At 35.5% G+C, this 17277-nt stretch overlaps 1 pseudogene; it reads right to left on the bottom strand.

The window, feature by feature from the left end:
• LOC149146598 (eukaryotic translation initiation factor 3 subunit A-like) overlaps positions 1-7866 on the bottom strand; it is a 54456-nt pseudogene extending 46590 nt beyond the window's left edge.
• Positions 7867-17277: the final 9411 nt, after the last annotated feature.

The following is a 17277-nucleotide window of genomic DNA, read 5'->3' on the forward strand; positions in this document are numbered from 1 at the left end:
TCTGTATGAAGAACAAGAAAAATAAATTCTCAAACTAAGGGAACAAATGGAAGAAGGAAGGAAAGCTGAAGAAGTTTTGAAAAAGAAATCTCTTGAAAAGGAAGAACAGCTCCAGGTTGAGGTAGATATCTTGAAAGGTAAACTAGAGGAAAAGGATAAGCTTTTACGATTTCAAGATAGCTCTAAAGTATTGGATGATATTCTTAGTAGTCAAAGGTCCCCTGCTATAAAGACTGGTCTTGGTTTCCATAAATCTGTTGAAGGTGAATCTAGTTCACAAGGTGAGGCAAGAAATTCTAAAGAGAAATCTAAAGCGATCAATGAAGGAATGAAAGATCAATCTCATCATCAACCAAGGAAAGAAATTCCTCAAAGAAAATTCTTTACCCCTTCTATGAATAATGTTGAATGTTATGTATGTCATAACCTTGGACATGTTGCAGCTAGATGTAGAAGAAGGGTTCAAGATCATTATGCAGAAATATCATCACACTCAAGGTACTTTTATGGATATTGCTTTGCTTGCAATACGTTTGGTCACAAAGCTGCTGATTGTTACAGGAGAAATATGAAACATGGAAGATGTTATGCATGTAACAAGCCTGGACATATAGCTAAGGAATGCAGGAACAAAGTGTGGGCACCATATCAAAAGGAGAAAATGTCATCATCACGCTTGAAGATATGGAGGAAAAAGGAAGTTCAGTCAGAAAAGGATGGCACAGCACAATATACAAACATACCAAAATCAGAGGGAGCTGGAAGTACAAAACTTCAGGTTCCTAAACCTCATACCTCATAAAGGCAAAGTCGCATATATATATATATATATATATATATATATATATATATATATATATACGCGAGTTGGATACTGCACAATCGCGTATATGCTTGTTTGAAGGCAGTAGGTAAGTGAAGTTGTAAATGAGCCTATCAGATCTGGGAATCTGACTGTCAGTGACACAAAGGAGGACTGTTAAATTTGGCCCTAATCAGAAGGACGCAGGTGTTTAACTGAAGAGCTGCGTGGGGACGCAGTGCAGTAACAGGAGACCTGCGTGTGGACGCAGTACAGACAAAGCTTAGGTGCGTCCAGGACACAGTTTAGTAACTGGAGATCTGCGTGGCGACGCAGAGCAGAATAAGGCTCAGGTGCGTCCCTGCAGCAAAAAGACGCGGCGCGATAGTATTACTGAGTGCGTCCCTCCAGCAAAGTACGCGGCGCGATAGTGTTTTTGGGTGCGTCCCTGCAGCAACAGTACGCAGGAAAGCAGAAGATGAAGTGCGTACCTGTCTCAAGGCATTTATTGGCTGATTCTTCTTATTGATGATCAGATTTGACAGATGGCACTGGTTCAGGGGGAGCATATGTCCTGAATGCATTGTTGGCATTATGGTCCTTGGTGACAATGCTTATGATTCATCTTGCTATTATGAGTTGGTCACATGATCAGATTTATGGTTGATTCTCTAATGATGCTTGCATGAAGTCTTTATTGTCCTTGGCACATATATGGATGAGGTTGGCTGATTTCGTGGATGATTATTCAAAGTCGCATTGTTGGAGACATGATGATGATGAGTTACTCATATGCATTTCATGATGATGTTGACATGAGCATGATGCATGATTTCTTTCTTGACACAAATGGATGAGGATTGTTGGCTGGATACAGGGATGATTATTCATACATATGTTGATTGATGCTGATGCTTTCATTTGATGGCTCTTGATTCATGTAGATCTGGATGGTTATGAGTTGATGTTGACAGATACTATGGAGCAGATTATACAGTGCTATTAATGATGTTTGTCATGATCTTTAGATGTTTGAAAGATCATAGCAAGACTCAGGTTGTAATGGTCTATCTATTGTAGTCATCTCTTCAGGTCATGTAACGGCCTATGTCCCCCCACTATGCATGGGATAAAGATGTAATGTATTTGGTTTTCATATTTCTGATGTATTCCCACTTGGTTGGATGGATGATCCTTATTTTGATGGGTGATGGATGTATGTATTGAGTCTTTTGGTGATAGGAAGGTCATTTATGATATATAGAGTCATGTTCTTCTTGTAGAACATCTTTTTGCAGACCTTGCTTACAGTCAGGGGGAGATTGAGCATGAACAACACTATAGGAAAGCAGACATCTCAGCTTGTTCTCAGAAAGACCATTATCAGATTGGAGCACCATGACATATACAAAGGGGGAGATCTTTCAGAGACTTCAGTAGATCTGGTTTATAGTCAAAGGGAGCATGTCCTTAGGGGGAGCATACCCCTTTGCCCTTGATGTCAAAGGGGGAGAGTGATTTGGTGTTGTTGCCATCAAGTCCAAAGGGGGAGATTGTTGGCATTATGATGCATGTGTTGTACTTGATGGCAACCCTCTCATAGAAGATCATCTCACTTATATACATTCAGATGAATCTACAGAAGAGATATCAAATGTGACATAATACAGGATAGCTCAAAGGAATCAAATGGCAAGTTCTTAGTAAGCAGAGGTTCAAATATTGAAGAAAATAAGGGGTACGCAGGTACACCCTACAGAAAGTGTGTACCCGCAGGTAAACCAAGCAGCAACCGCGTCCAGGGACGCAGTCCAGCCGTTCAGAAGGCGCGTCCACCCTGTGCACACATTTCAAGACAAAGAAAAGCACGTGGGGGTTTCTTGTGTGGTTTCTAGCCGACGGTTTTGTGTTTCTATGGTGTCGGCTCGTGGTATTGTTCCATGTTTTGAGGAGGAGCTTGCCTATATAAAGCAAGGAGATCATTTGGCTTAGGCATGGTTTTGGTTGAATATCTTATGAGGGCTAGATCTGGTCTAGATCTAATCAAGGCGAATCTATTAATGGACCGAGATCTCTTGGCGCATGTTCAGATCTGTGGATTTGATTGTCTGGGTTACTTCTGAAGTCTTGAAATCATCTATGCCTGGAGGGACGCAGGTGCAGTAAGGGTTCAGGTGCGTCCGGGAGGCAGGAACGAAGCGTTTCAGGTGCGCCGGGACGCAGGCGCAGAAGGGTTCAGGTGCGTCGGGACGCAGGCAGTTCAATAGACTCAGTGTGAGGGACGCAGGCTAGCAGTTGAGCAGGATGCGTCCGGGACGCAGGCTAGCAGTTGAGCAGGGTGCGTCCAGGGACTCAGGCCAGCAGTTGAGCAGGGTGAGTCCGGGACTCAGGCTAGCAGTTGAGCAGGGTGAGTCCGGACTCAGGCTAGCAGTTGAGCAGGGTGCTTCCTTCTCTTAAAATCTTTGTTTATCATTATGGTGTTCTGGGTTTGGTCCTATTATTGTTGATCTGGTTACTACAGTTGATTGGGTGATTCTCTTACACTTGATGATCAATTGATGCTTATGGATCCAGTTTGAAAATTAATGAAAAGTGGTCCTTGTATGAAAATTGGATGAAATGTGGCCTTTCAGATTATGGGTTGTGCTTCAGTGTATCCAATATGAAAATAGATGAAACGTGGTACTTGGAGGAGAGAAGATTGTAGGCCGGCGCCTACGTACTAGTATCTAAGCTAGTACAAGAGCTAAAGGAAATCTTTGGAGCATTGTAGCAGGTAGTACCCTGCGTACTAGTAAATGGATCGGCTAGTACAAGAGCAAAGGGGGTTGTAGCTCCCGTACTGGTATGAGGCTGCACCAGTACAAATATTGTAAAAGGATTTTCTTATTAAGAAGAAGATTGAGATGACTTGCAGCAGGTGGTTTTCTCCCGCATTGGGTTTCCACCTTATATCATTGTGTTCATGTGTGTGCCTTATGTGTGATGATCTACTTTATGTTACTGCATCTGTTAACTGATAATATGGTTGATAATGTCCTAATGCACTCATTGAAGATCTATTAACTTAATCTTAAGAAGTTGTGGAAGTAGCATATATGAATCTGATTATGGAATTGAAAAAGTTTTATTAATGTGATAATACTGATTCACCCCCCCCCCCCCCCCTCTCAGTATTATTTCCAACAAGAATAATATAAAGCATGAAATGAAAGTAGGAATTAAATCCCATCACCTGTTGTAACACTCTCAAGGTAGTTAGCCCTTCTAAATAAGGAATGTGTTGCTCCTATTGCACTTATGGGACCAGAGAAGATGAAGAAAATTTTTCACTAAGCTTAGAGAGCCTACCTAGCAGTGATTGAACTCTATCAGCAATACCTAAAGGGTGGAAATCATTTTCCAATAGATGATACAATTTTTTCACTTCTTGCAGAACACATGTCACGACACCTTTGGAAACCTAAAACATAATAAAGACACAAATTACCCACATAAGTAGATGTTCCCACTTTCTTTTCATGAACCCAAAGAGCCTTTAAAGTCAGTTCAATTAACTTATATTCACATATCCTCAAATGTTAATTTATATTTGAAGGTAAGAGTTAACATAAACCATGTTTTTATAAATAATAATGGAGATACGTAGAACCAAATAGTTTGAAGTGAAGACACTTTTGAATTATTAAAAAATGAAGCACATTATGATTATATGGTACAAAAATTTAGTATAAGCTATAAATATAGGTAGATATAGTAAAATTTGTCCTAACATTGCACCACATTCTATCTAGTTATAATTGAAATCATGTAGCTTGCTAAAAAAAAAACTTGTACAAGCATAAAAAGTGCGTAGAAGAATATATGTGTGCTCTAAATTCTCAGCAACATCAAGGAAAGACTTAATTTCAAAAATAAATTCTTTAATGAGATCTATACCTTTTACTTACCACTTCAAATAGAATTGTTGAGCATGACAACTACCAAAACAACATATTATTATTAGACATATTGGAAGAAAAATCCTTTGAACTAAGCATAAAATATAATACTTATACTGGAAAAACCTATACAAATGCAAACATCTCAAACAGTGATAGATGAACTTAAGCCTTTTCATTGAAATAACTTGCCACTTCTCTGGTATCCATTTTATAATCCAAACTAAATCCCAAAACTTAAAAGACTGACCATTCTTGAACTTCTTTCTGTCTCATTCTCCAACTCAAAATGGTGAGCCACATGCTTGTGATCATAGGGAATAACAGAAATTGCACCCAACAATCCAGATGATGCCATCAGATGCAAATCCTTCTATGCTAATTATTTATTGTAGCTTTTCTAGAGGATATAGAGCTTGTACCATGCATAAGCATGATACAAATGACTTTCTAATATCCAAAATATCTTTGTTAACTTTGAATAGCAGATTGTGACCTTTGAGATTTAGGAAATCTTCTTTACCATACAAAAGGCCATGAATATCTTCTATAGAGTGAAAAGCTTCCTACATATAAATGCATCATATGCCATTTGTCATAAGAAATAGTATAAGGAAAAAATATATTAAAAAAAAAAATTAGCTCACCAACTTGCCAGAGCTGACGCTGAGTTGTAGCCTTTAGTTGCTCAAACCTTGTATCAAGGTAAAGCTACAAAATCTCACATAGATTCAGGTCAGGCTTGTCTCTTTGATCCCTATACTTATTGAAATTATCAAGATGTTTGTGTATTATTTCAATAAGCCAACGGACTCTGTTTTGCAGTTATATTACAAACATAACTCAAAGGCTCAATGTGGAGTCATCTATCGATCCAACTAGGATTGTAGTTAGCCATACTAGAAAAAGACCTTATTCAAAACACTCTTTAATAGGAAACTAAAAAAAAACACAATATTTTTCCTTTATGTAATCATTAGATGTTATATCCACTGCACATGGTAGAAGGAGTGCAGCATGTGTCTCTGTCATTGAAACAAAATATATACTATGTCGTTGAAACAGAATACATAGAACAAAATTTGCCATACTTTCCATAGACAAACATTTGAAGCTCCTAAACCAAGATAACTAAGGATCAATCAATGTCAGTGCATCCACTGTTGGGATTGGGGTAGATTGTTTGGCGTTATTTGTGAAATAATTAGTGGAATACATGTTAACAACCATTGCTATAAAATTATCCAAATTATGCAAGTGTTCCATCTATTCCAACACTAGTTAATATGCACTCACTGCATATGATGCTTCCAACTTTGAATTGTTACGATTCATGAAGTATTTATGTATGGTCCTATAGGTTTCCCAAAGAAGCTTAAACCATTGGGTAACTCGTTCCCAATCAGACTTGTCTTTCCTTTTATCTCCAAGGACATAACTGAGCATAAATTCCTTTGGCATATTCTTTGCCTCTAAGTCATCAACATCAAGAGCAATCTCAGATGCTTGTGCTTGATCTTTAGCCCACTCAACCTTCTCACTAGAGAGATGGAGGAAATACTTGATAACCTCCTCCAAGGAACTGACATTCATTTGCAGGGATACAATGTGATATTGAATAAGTCCATCCTTTGAAAACCTGCTATGACTCATATTTACACAAAGCGCATATTTGAACATTATCTTTTCTAGTGTCTTTTGCCATTCTCTGTACTATTTTGATGTTATCAAGTTGTGAAGTGCCTGTAATGCTGCCTGCTTCTGGCCAACATTCATCAACTCTACATACAGTTTACAATAAAGCTCATTAATCTTCTATATCATTACTGAAAGAGTTAGGCACATATTTCTACTTCTGAAAACAGATTACCATGGTTTCATGTGTTCACATCTAGGCACTAAGCACATGCCATTTATTTTTTATAATTATTTCTCTAAAATATTTCAACTCAGACCTGAGATAATGAGACAATCTCTTCTTATGTATTGTTCCTTATGTCAAAGCACAAAAGTGTCAACATTGATAATTTATTATTATTCTCCATAATTTCTAAAATAATACAAGATAAAAACTATTCAGATACTCTCGTGACATAAATAATCATGAAAAATCACCTAAGAATTCGTAATTTTCTATGTAAAATAATAAAAGTTCAAAGACCCTCTCATCAGTTAATGTGGGTGGAATCATAAGATTACATCCCTGAGAGGAAGTGTATCCTTGCCCTAAGTCACACACTTCTATTTGAAGTTTAGGTTCAACAATGATTAGGTTCAATTCGAGTTCAATTTTTTTGATGAGGTTTCCAATTAGGTTCATTTATATAGTATATACGTTTTCTATATATATGATACTATGGACTTGGAAACTTCCAGGATAGACTAAAAGCTTGAGTTGTGACATGATGTTATTTATGAGCTTGAGCTATGGACTTGGTGAATGACCATAAGGTACGTCAAATGCTCATTTTTTTAGTATAAAAGGGAAAAATAAACTAGATATGTCCTTCACGTCCTAAATACACAGGATTTTTAGTATGTCAAAATTGACATGACCTAAAAAAGTGGCCTCAAAGATATAGACAAGGCTATAGAAAATGAATTCCTATACATACTACCATAAAATGGTCCTTACGAAAATTCAACGTACAAAAAATTTGGTAACAAGGACCTGCTACAAATATGAAGGGTTTAAAGCAACTTCTACAGTGAAAACTTTAAAATACCAAAAATACAAGATCAAGTATAAAGGCATAAATGAAAACAATGCAATGGCTAACCTTTGCAGAAGATACTTTGAATCTTCAGTTCCCATTAGCATAACTATTACATCCACATATTAAACATGGATTAGATGTGCGGTTTTTGAAGAAAATAATCAGAATTTCAGAAACAGAGATATGCAATTTCAAAACCCAACCCTAGGACTTGATGTACCTATCTAGTACAAGGAAGCACAAACCCTTCTGAATCTTATAAAATAATACAAATTTAACAAATGTTTGCAAAAAAAAATCCATGTAACGAGAAATATTTGTGAATGATACATACCTTCGACCCAAGTGAATGATACATACCTTCGACCCAAGTGAGAGCATTTTCCGACTTGGAAAAGGTTGTCATGATGATGAAACCTCGTAGAATTCAAAACATCACGAACCCACCAATGTTATAAATAATTGTTGGGCTATTAGAAACATATAGGGGTTTTTTGCAAACCCTAAGTCACAGAGCGCCAAAAAGGCACTAGTAGAGACTAGATAATGCATCCTGAGATGATCTAGGGGCCTCACCAAAGAAAACACGTGTGATTTATTTTTTTAGTTCCCGTGTCATTTGGAACTTAAACAAATTTGTGACGATTCAGGAGCACAACTCAAACCTAGTGCCTTGCCTTTGTGAAGCTCAAGATTTTATCAAATACCTCTCACTTTGGGGTCGAATGCGAGAGATAATTTTGCATTGGATAGTAGAACTGAAGAAGTACACTCATGAATATATTTGTCCGCCTTTGGTAGCTTATGATAGGGAAATCTACACTTTCATTTTTTATCAAATCTTACCTAGATGTTTGTCATTTTGGCATTGATGGATGGATAGAAAATGGAGAATTCCAAATTTCATTGGAAAATCAATCTTAAATTGCGTTGTGTTATTATGTTGTTTTATTTTAATCTTTATTTTAAATACATAAATTATACTTTTATTAGTAAAAAATACACGGCACAAATTTTCAAAATGAATATTTAATGTCAAATTATTGATTTGGCTATGAATTTTATTATGCATTAATAATATTCATATACTTATATGAGAATATCAATGTTAAATTGAAGAGCTTGTAGACTTGGGGTTTGGCTTAAGTTGAGATCTTGTGGAACTATTTTTTGAAAAGGTTTGATGATATACATTTATATGATACTGAACTCACTAATTAAAAATTTATTTAGAAGAACAAGAGGGTGTATGAAGAGAAAATAGCAAAAGGATTGGATATATTTATAGTTTCAAATTCTTGGCTTGATGATCCTATCAAAATTAGACAATGGGTAAGTGCTTAGGGGGAATTCAAACACTTTTCAATTTTAATTGAAGTAGCTTCTACTAGAGAACAAACTATAAAAATAAAAGAAAGCTTCCATTACTTTGGTACATGCTAATAAGATTAAAGATGAGAAATTTATATATCACGTGGAAGTAAATTAGAGGATTTGTATAATAAATAAGTGGTTTCTTACCTTTTTGAAGAACCATAAGCTAAAGGCATCATTTTTAAAGAAAATACAAGAAAGTTGTTGTTGGAAAAGGAAGAACCTCATAAACTTGAGAGTAGGGTTGTTTGGCTATTAAGTTGGGATGAAAATACTAAATTTTTCCATTGTTATGCAAGCCAGAAGAGAAACATCATTACTATTTGGAAGGTGGTGAGAAGAGATGGGTCAGTGTCTTCTAATTTTGAGAATATTCTTATAGATGGAGATATACTATTTTAAAAACATCTATAATGTTTAGATACAAGCTATTATAGAAAAGGTAATCAAGAAAACTTATTTTTCCCTAGCTTCGTAAGTGCAGTAAAAATGACTTATCTAATGGAAGAGGTGTCCAAGGAAAATTTGCATTTTGTGCTACAAAGTTCCCAAAAAAACATAGGTCTGAATCTAGATGGGTAGACAATGGAGAATTACATTGGAGAATTACTGAATAGGTTTGGTTTGGTTGAATGTAACCCTCATTCTACTCTAATGGAAATAATTTGAAGTTCACATAAAAAAAAGAAAATGAATTTAAGGATGCAACCAAGTACATTCAACTTCTTAGATGTCTTATCTACCTTAGCACCACCAAATTATACATTTCATTTTTTGTTGGGATTATTTCTAGGTTTATGCAAAATCCTTGTGAATGACATTGGTTTGTTGCAAAAAACGTTTTAAAATTCTTAAACTGATCTCAATTTTTTGGACTGAATTATACCAAGATCCACTCTAAAAGCATCAATGTGAATGCAAAATAAGATAAGGATCCAATCTAGATCATTGCATTTGTGAAATACATGGAAACATTATCTACAATTATGCATAATCTTTAGAGAAACCAAACACGTGTAGATTTTGTGTGGTCACAATTGTAGCCCTAGATCCTTATAGGTTGGTGATAAGGTATGGATATATCCTTAGAAACAACACTTTCATTGTGCTAAACATCATACTTTCATCCAATCCCATGGGGCCTTCATCTAATGAACTTGTGACATAGCACTTGTGTTAATGGAATATTAAATAATACCTCTAATTTCACTAGGTGTTGATAAATACCTTCAAATAGCATTTTCTTAAACCTCCCTCCCAATACATATTTATAATAAAAATCCTTATTTTTATTGGATATCCTTTAATGCCCCTCAGTACCTATAAACCCTATGGTACACTATACCTCCCCACAATACCTATAATACATTGACTTTATTCTTTTCAATTTTGAAAGTCCATTTATGAATGAACATGGTAAGATATTGGTCAACAAGGAAAATTCCCTTTGTCCACTCCATTATTGTAAATATTAGATTCTACAGTAGGTTCATGAGATTTCATTCAACCCAAAGCTTTCTATGTAATAGGGTATTCTCTAATAATTAATTTCTACAAGCTCAAACTATATCAACCTTCCCATCTGGACAAATATAATCCTATATCTAATTCAATGGATAACATTTTAGATTTCTAGCCCCCATTGAATAATGATACCTTCTTAAAGGTGTGCCAAAGATCTACTCAACGTGACATTATAACTATTTACATCATGGGAAATATTGATAAAATCCCAACCAAAGATAAATGGTTTCTAGAATATGATTTTGCTACACATTTCCCTCATCCCATTTCACAAGTAGGGACACTTGCATCTTCAAATAAGGAGGAAATAACATGGATTTCAAGAGAGGAAGAAATTGGAGGATATAATAGTATTTACATGGCACTAGCATGGATCCACATTAACTTTGAATATATAAATTCCATTTGTTATCTCTATGTTTAACAAGGAAGGAATTATCAATCAATGCCTATAAGTTTCTTGTTGCATTTGTGAAACATATGGCCCACATCATCTACAATTATCCTCTTTAGTGTAACATAACACACATTCATATGTTTTGCTATCATTATCATAGCCCTAGATCCTTATAGGTTAGTGATAAAATATGACCATATCCTTAGAAACAATACTTTCATTGTGTTGAACATCATAAGCTTCATCCACTCCCATGGGGCCTTCACCTAATGAATTGTGACATAGAACCTGCATTACAGAATATTAAAGAATACCTTTAATTTCACTAGGCATTGATAAATACCTCCAAAAATCCTTTTTTCAAGCCCCCCTCCCAATACATATTGCCAATAAAGCAAACCTTTATTTTTACTAGATATCCTTTAAATTCCCCTCAATACCTATAAACCATTTGGTACGCTACAACTCCCCATAGTACTTATAATGCATTGACTTTATTCTTTACAATTTTAAAAGTGCCTTTATGAATGAACATGGAAAGATATTGGTCAACAAGGTGAAGCCCCTCTGCCCACTCCTTTATTGCAAATATTAGATTCTATAGTAGATTGGTTAGAATTCCTTCAAATTAGAGCTTCCTCTACAATAGGGTACTCTCCAATAATTAATTCCTACAAGCTCAAGTTATATCAACCTTCCTATCTAGACAAATATAATCCTATATATCATTCAAATGGATAACTTTTTAGATTTCTAGCCCTCATTTGATAATGATACCTTCTTAAAGGTGTGCCCTATATCAAGTCATCATGGCATTATCACTATTTACATAATGGAAAACAAGGGTAAAATCCCCACCCAAGATAATAGGTTTCTAGAAGATGAATTTGCTACTCATTTCCCTCACCTCATTCCAAAAGTGGTGACACATGCATATTTAAATGAGGAAATAATATGAATTTCAAGAAAGGAATTCATTGGAGGATATAGTACTGCTATGGAACTAGCACACATCTATATTAACTCTATATATATATATGTCCCACTCCATTCCATCATTATACCATGTCATGGATATAATTTGAAGTACGACGTAGTAGCTTAAGTTTTGTAGGCAATCAAGGTGGAGACTCTCAACCTTGCTTGGTTGCATGTCTCTTGGCCATTTCCTAGTATGTATCCCATGGCATTTTGTATGATATATTCATAATTTTCATGTGCTATTTTTGCTTTGTTCAAGAAATGTTAGTTATGGCTCATCATTCCCTGGACCCTAAACCCCAAACTATAGCATCATCTTTTATCCATCTCCAATCACTGATTGACTTGTTCAACAATATTTGGCTGACTTTATTTTATATTTATCAAGAAATAAAGATATCTAAGCTCTGTTATTTCCATAATATCAGCTTGTAATCATAGAATATACATAAATTTCATTGTGTTGTAGATATAGCAATTGGCATTTTAATAATTATATAATTTTTTTGAGGTGCATAAATGCAGTTCATGGGACCAAAGATACTTAGGTTCACCACCCACTACATGTGCACATGATGTTTACTATTTTGGAAAATTCCTACTACAGATCATTTCAGGGAACATTACCAACATTGAATGCAATGACATGTCCGATGGTGACTCTTCATGGCTAGACCATGGCTTGAAACTGATCGACATTTATGACAAGGATAATCTTCCCCGAATCATTGATTCTTATCTCATTTTAGATGAGGATCTACTAGAGGAAGCCTAGGTTGTAGTTGTAATAGCCAAGGTTTGTCTCAATCCTCGACCATCCAAGAGGCCAACAATGCGCCATGACTTGAAAGCTCTTGAAAATCCCCGCAAGATTTTCCATGTTGAGATGCTAAATGACAATTTTTCACTAAGGACATCATCGCATAGCTCATGGAATGTGGCTTTTGGCAGTTGGAGAAGTTCCAACACATCCTAGCAGCAATAATATCTAGGGATAATTCTAAGAACTTTGAGGAAAAAGAACTTGTCTAGTGCCAATTCTAGGGGAAAAATTTGTAGAAGAAGTAAAGTCAGACATGGTTCTTGTGAGATTGTTTATGACCATACATAGGAAGAAACTCCCTGAAATAGCAATTACAGAGTAATGAATTGAACAACATTTGTAGGAGAAACACCTTCTTTCAATTTAATGTGCCATGTCATTCAATTAATGGAGAAAGCCATGCAAGAAGCATGTATTTGGCCATTGTCTATAAAAGTGAATCGGTGCTTGCAACTTAGCCTACAATTTGAGGGGTTAACCTAAGGACTATCTACTAGAATCTCAGGTAAAATTTTGATTAGTTAGAAGATTTTCATGACTCATTGTTGTCTCTGGAACTGAATCTAATTGCTATAGATAATCACATAGTATATCAATTTATAACCTCTAATACCTTCAATGTCATTGTCTATAGCTATGGCCAAGTTACATCTTCTCTAAAATTCACTGAGATCTCTCATGTCATTTATTTAGTGATCCAGTTGACCACTGTATGAACTTAAAAACATTGTGAGTAGGAACTATTCCAAAATATTCAACATGTTCCTAATTTGCATACCCCCACATAGAAAAAAACACAGACACACTCTCATAGATATGCTACCAATTAATGGCTTTTCATTGTATGTGCTAGAAAACAAGACAACCCAACCTTCAACTTTCATTGAATAACATATACGAGATTCAACTCAGCCAAGCTCTCTCTCAAATAAACCTTTCTCATTAAGACAATATGCTAATGTTACGCAGGACATATCATCACTAGTGGTTCAAGTCTAGGATAGCTTAGCCTTGATAGGGAAAACAATAACAAGAAAATGTAAAAGAAACTTAGATTCAAAATATATTTTCTCACACTTCAAACAAAATTGGAGCTTTTCAGGTTATAATTGTTTGCAGGAGTCTAGGAGTGGGAAACCAAGGAAACAATTCACATAGCTCAGAATGACTTTGTGCTAAATGTGGGTGGATCTCTCTAGGAATTGGATTGGTTCCCTAAAGGAAATCAAGGTGATGGAAACCAAATTCTCTGTGAGTACCTTGCAGCTGGAGCACATCAACCCAACTGTTCATATCACATACTTGGTTTACCTGTAGCTGAGAAAGGAAATTTTCAAATATGGTCCATTTTCAACGCTAATGTGAATGTAAAAGATCCACCTTCCAAATGATAGAAGGTAGGGAGATACTCTATTCTAGAATAGGTAGAAGTTCTAGAAAAAAATAATTTTCATGCGGGATCTAATCAGATAAAATGTGTTGAAAATATTGAGGAAAAACGAAATCTAATAAATATACCCACCACATTATAAATTGATCCCTTAAATTCTCAAGCCTAGAAATCTCCCAGTGCATATCGAATCTTTACATAGGCTTGTATATATTATTTTAATAAATTTTAAGCACAAGAAAAAAACTAATTTTTCTCACCTTGTTTTGTTGTCTGGGTCTTGAATAAGGGAAGCACCTCTAGATCCTCATCTATTTTCTGGATCTCTCCCTCTCCACTCATAAACCATGATCTATTCCTTTCAAGGATTTGATATGAAGTTATACGAAAAAAATATCAAAATGTCATGTAAGGGAATCTCATTATCAATGACGTAAAAGAGATGTAAGAATCCATTCTCTAAGGCCAAAATTTCACAAAGGGAACAACTATGGTATGAAGGAACTCCTGGAAACACGTGACATAAGTAACAAATCCAATTTTCACTTGAGAGAGAGAGAGAGAGAGAGAGAGCATATGTTTAATCCTCTCTTTCTCTCTCTCTCTCTCTCTCTTTGAACTCGCTATAGAGAGCTAATGTGACAATGACCCAAATTCAAATCCTAGCAAGCAATGCTACTCCCCTACATGGAGTTTTCCAAATGTGGCTATTGATTATATTAATATTGTTGAGGTACCTTTCATTTGGATTATTGTATGGTCCGAGGCAAGGTGCAAGCAAGGACCATACGAAGTGCATAAGGTTTGTTGGCACCTTTCCTAGGACCATACAATAATCCACATGAAAGCTACCTTAACAATATAAAATTCAAAATATTATATATATATATATATATATATATATATATATATATATATACATGGGAATAAAGCATAAAAAAAACAAATAGAAAAAGATAAAAGAAAAGGACAAACAAATAGAAATTTAACAATAAATAACTAAAACAAATAAATTACACATAACACCCCTAATACATAATAAAATTATCCATTGTAAAGATACCAATCCGAAAGAAAAAATGAGATTTTAAAAATAGAAACATCAAAACAGACTTATAAAATGAGGAATGATATGGAGTAGTAAAGCTCTAAGATAAACATTTTTTACTTTTATCAATATGTTTATTTCTCAAGAATTCTCCTTGCTATTTTCCAAACACTTTTAGAGGTTTATTCTAACTGGTTTGGCTGCTCCAAAAGGTTTGGAGTTCAGCCACACTTGAACCAGGTCTGAATGAGAGTATAAATCGGATAAAAAATGCAATATTTATCTTTAAATAGTGGTCCTCCTTTTCAAATAGGAAGTTGAGTGTCTGGAAATATATTTATGATTTGAATAAGTAACCTAGGTTTACCATTTCATAAAAAGTAATATCAATTTTACATAACAATAAAACATGTTTTATAAAAATTGTTTAAAATGAACACACAAGGCGAGGTAAATACTAGATGAAGAGGTTAATGTGACATAAATGGTCAGAGCGTGATAATTTTTTATTTATAATATCTTTGATGTAAAGTGGACCAATCCAGCGATGATATGATCTCATATATATATCTTGCATTGATTTTTTTTTACAGGTTCCAATCGGGCTCTCCACAAGATGATCCTTGAAATGATAAAGTACTTCACTCTTCCTAAATGATAAATGAAATCCTCATCTACTACAGACTTCGCACTTTAGGGGGCAATATGTTACACAAAAATATCATCACCATGATTATTTGCAGTCAGTATGGGTCTATCACCACTTGTACTATCCTCCTAAGCAAGTCTCGGACCTCAGCTCTACAAGTCAAGCTTTGAAAATAAGAGAAAGACATTGAAAATAAACAAAGCTCTGGTTTCGCACTTTCTCTCACTATTGCCTGCGGTCCCGCACCTTCTGTTTACAAAAACTGTGGACCTGCCCGCTCTGTCCCTAAAGGTGTGGGTGCGAACCCCTGTGAAAGTCCAAAAGGCGCAAGTTTATTCTAAAAAACTCACTTTGGGTTAATTCTAGATGATTCTAGAAGGAATTTTGATGTGGATTGGCTGCTCTTAGGTGGTTCATGCATCCCAAAAGAGAAGGAGATAATCTCTTGATGAGAGGAGCTATCCCTTTGAAGGAGGGCTTTATCCCTTTGAAGGAGGACCTAGTAACTTCCCTCCATTGCACTATAAATTTAGGCATTGGGCTGGTTGCTAAGGAGGTTAGAAGCTGAGCATTTTTTAGGGTAAATGTTGGTGGAATTAAGACTTCCTAGTTAAGCTTGAGAGGAGATATCACATACCTTTTTGGCTTCATTGGGAAGAGAGTGAAACATGTCAAAGTAGAGGAGACTTCTTGCTGGACCCTGGGAGGAGCTTGTACAGCGTCAAGGCACAGGTTGTAAAGTTCTTCTTCGATTTGAACTAATACAATCAGATTCATTTTTCTCAACAAATTGTCTCATGTCATTTGTTTCATGAATTCCTTGACTTTCATGTTAAATATGTTTTATGATATTGGCTTTTCAGGTGCTATTTAATTTGTTTGCTTGTTTGTGTTTGCAGATTCGTGACAAGGGAGCTCATTTGGATTGAAGGAGCGAGGCTTCCACAAACTTGCGTTAGACCCAAGTTAGGCCTAAAACACTTGTTTGCCTTTGTTTATAAATGCATATTGAGAGAAAGATATTTTGTGATTGGTTTGCTTGTCATTAGGTCTTCTTTAGATTCTAGGAAGGTCTATCTTGTCCGCAAGATTGACTCATTCCGTGTGACAGAGGCCTAATGTTTCCTACCCACCTACCTTGATGCCTCCTCCTTAGCAACCATAATTATCCCAAAATATTCCTCTAAAGAAACCACAGATACTTACCCATCTAAATCCAAATCCCAACAACAGGCAGGCTCAACTAGTTTGTAGTGGAGAAACTTCCTACCAAAATTATGTTGTAGAAATATAGGAAATCAACTTTATATCTAGGTCCACCTTTTCCAACATAAAATATTGAGGAAGAGAAGGAGGATTCTATATCTCAAATAACCCAACTAGAACATCCTTACCCTATAAATTTGACAGCACACAAAGCATACAACTCGGAAGAAGCCAAACTTATGGGAGAAATGAAGAATCTATTTCTCAAAATTATTCTCCTTCAAGCCATAAAATATGTTCATATCTATAACAAGTTCATTAAAGAGGAATGTCTCAAAAGGCTCGGGAGAAAGAAAATGGATTCACCTACTATTAATGTCATAGGGCAGGTAGTTGATCTGATGCTTGGGAGAGTAATCATCCTG

Source organism: Pinus tabuliformis, chromosome X (assembly GCF_031772625.1).
Source record: "Pinus tabuliformis cultivar Carrire ecotype Pingquan chromosome X, CPIR1, whole genome shotgun sequence".
NCBI classification, from domain to species: domain Eukaryota; kingdom Viridiplantae; phylum Streptophyta; class Pinopsida; order Pinales; family Pinaceae; genus Pinus; species Pinus tabuliformis.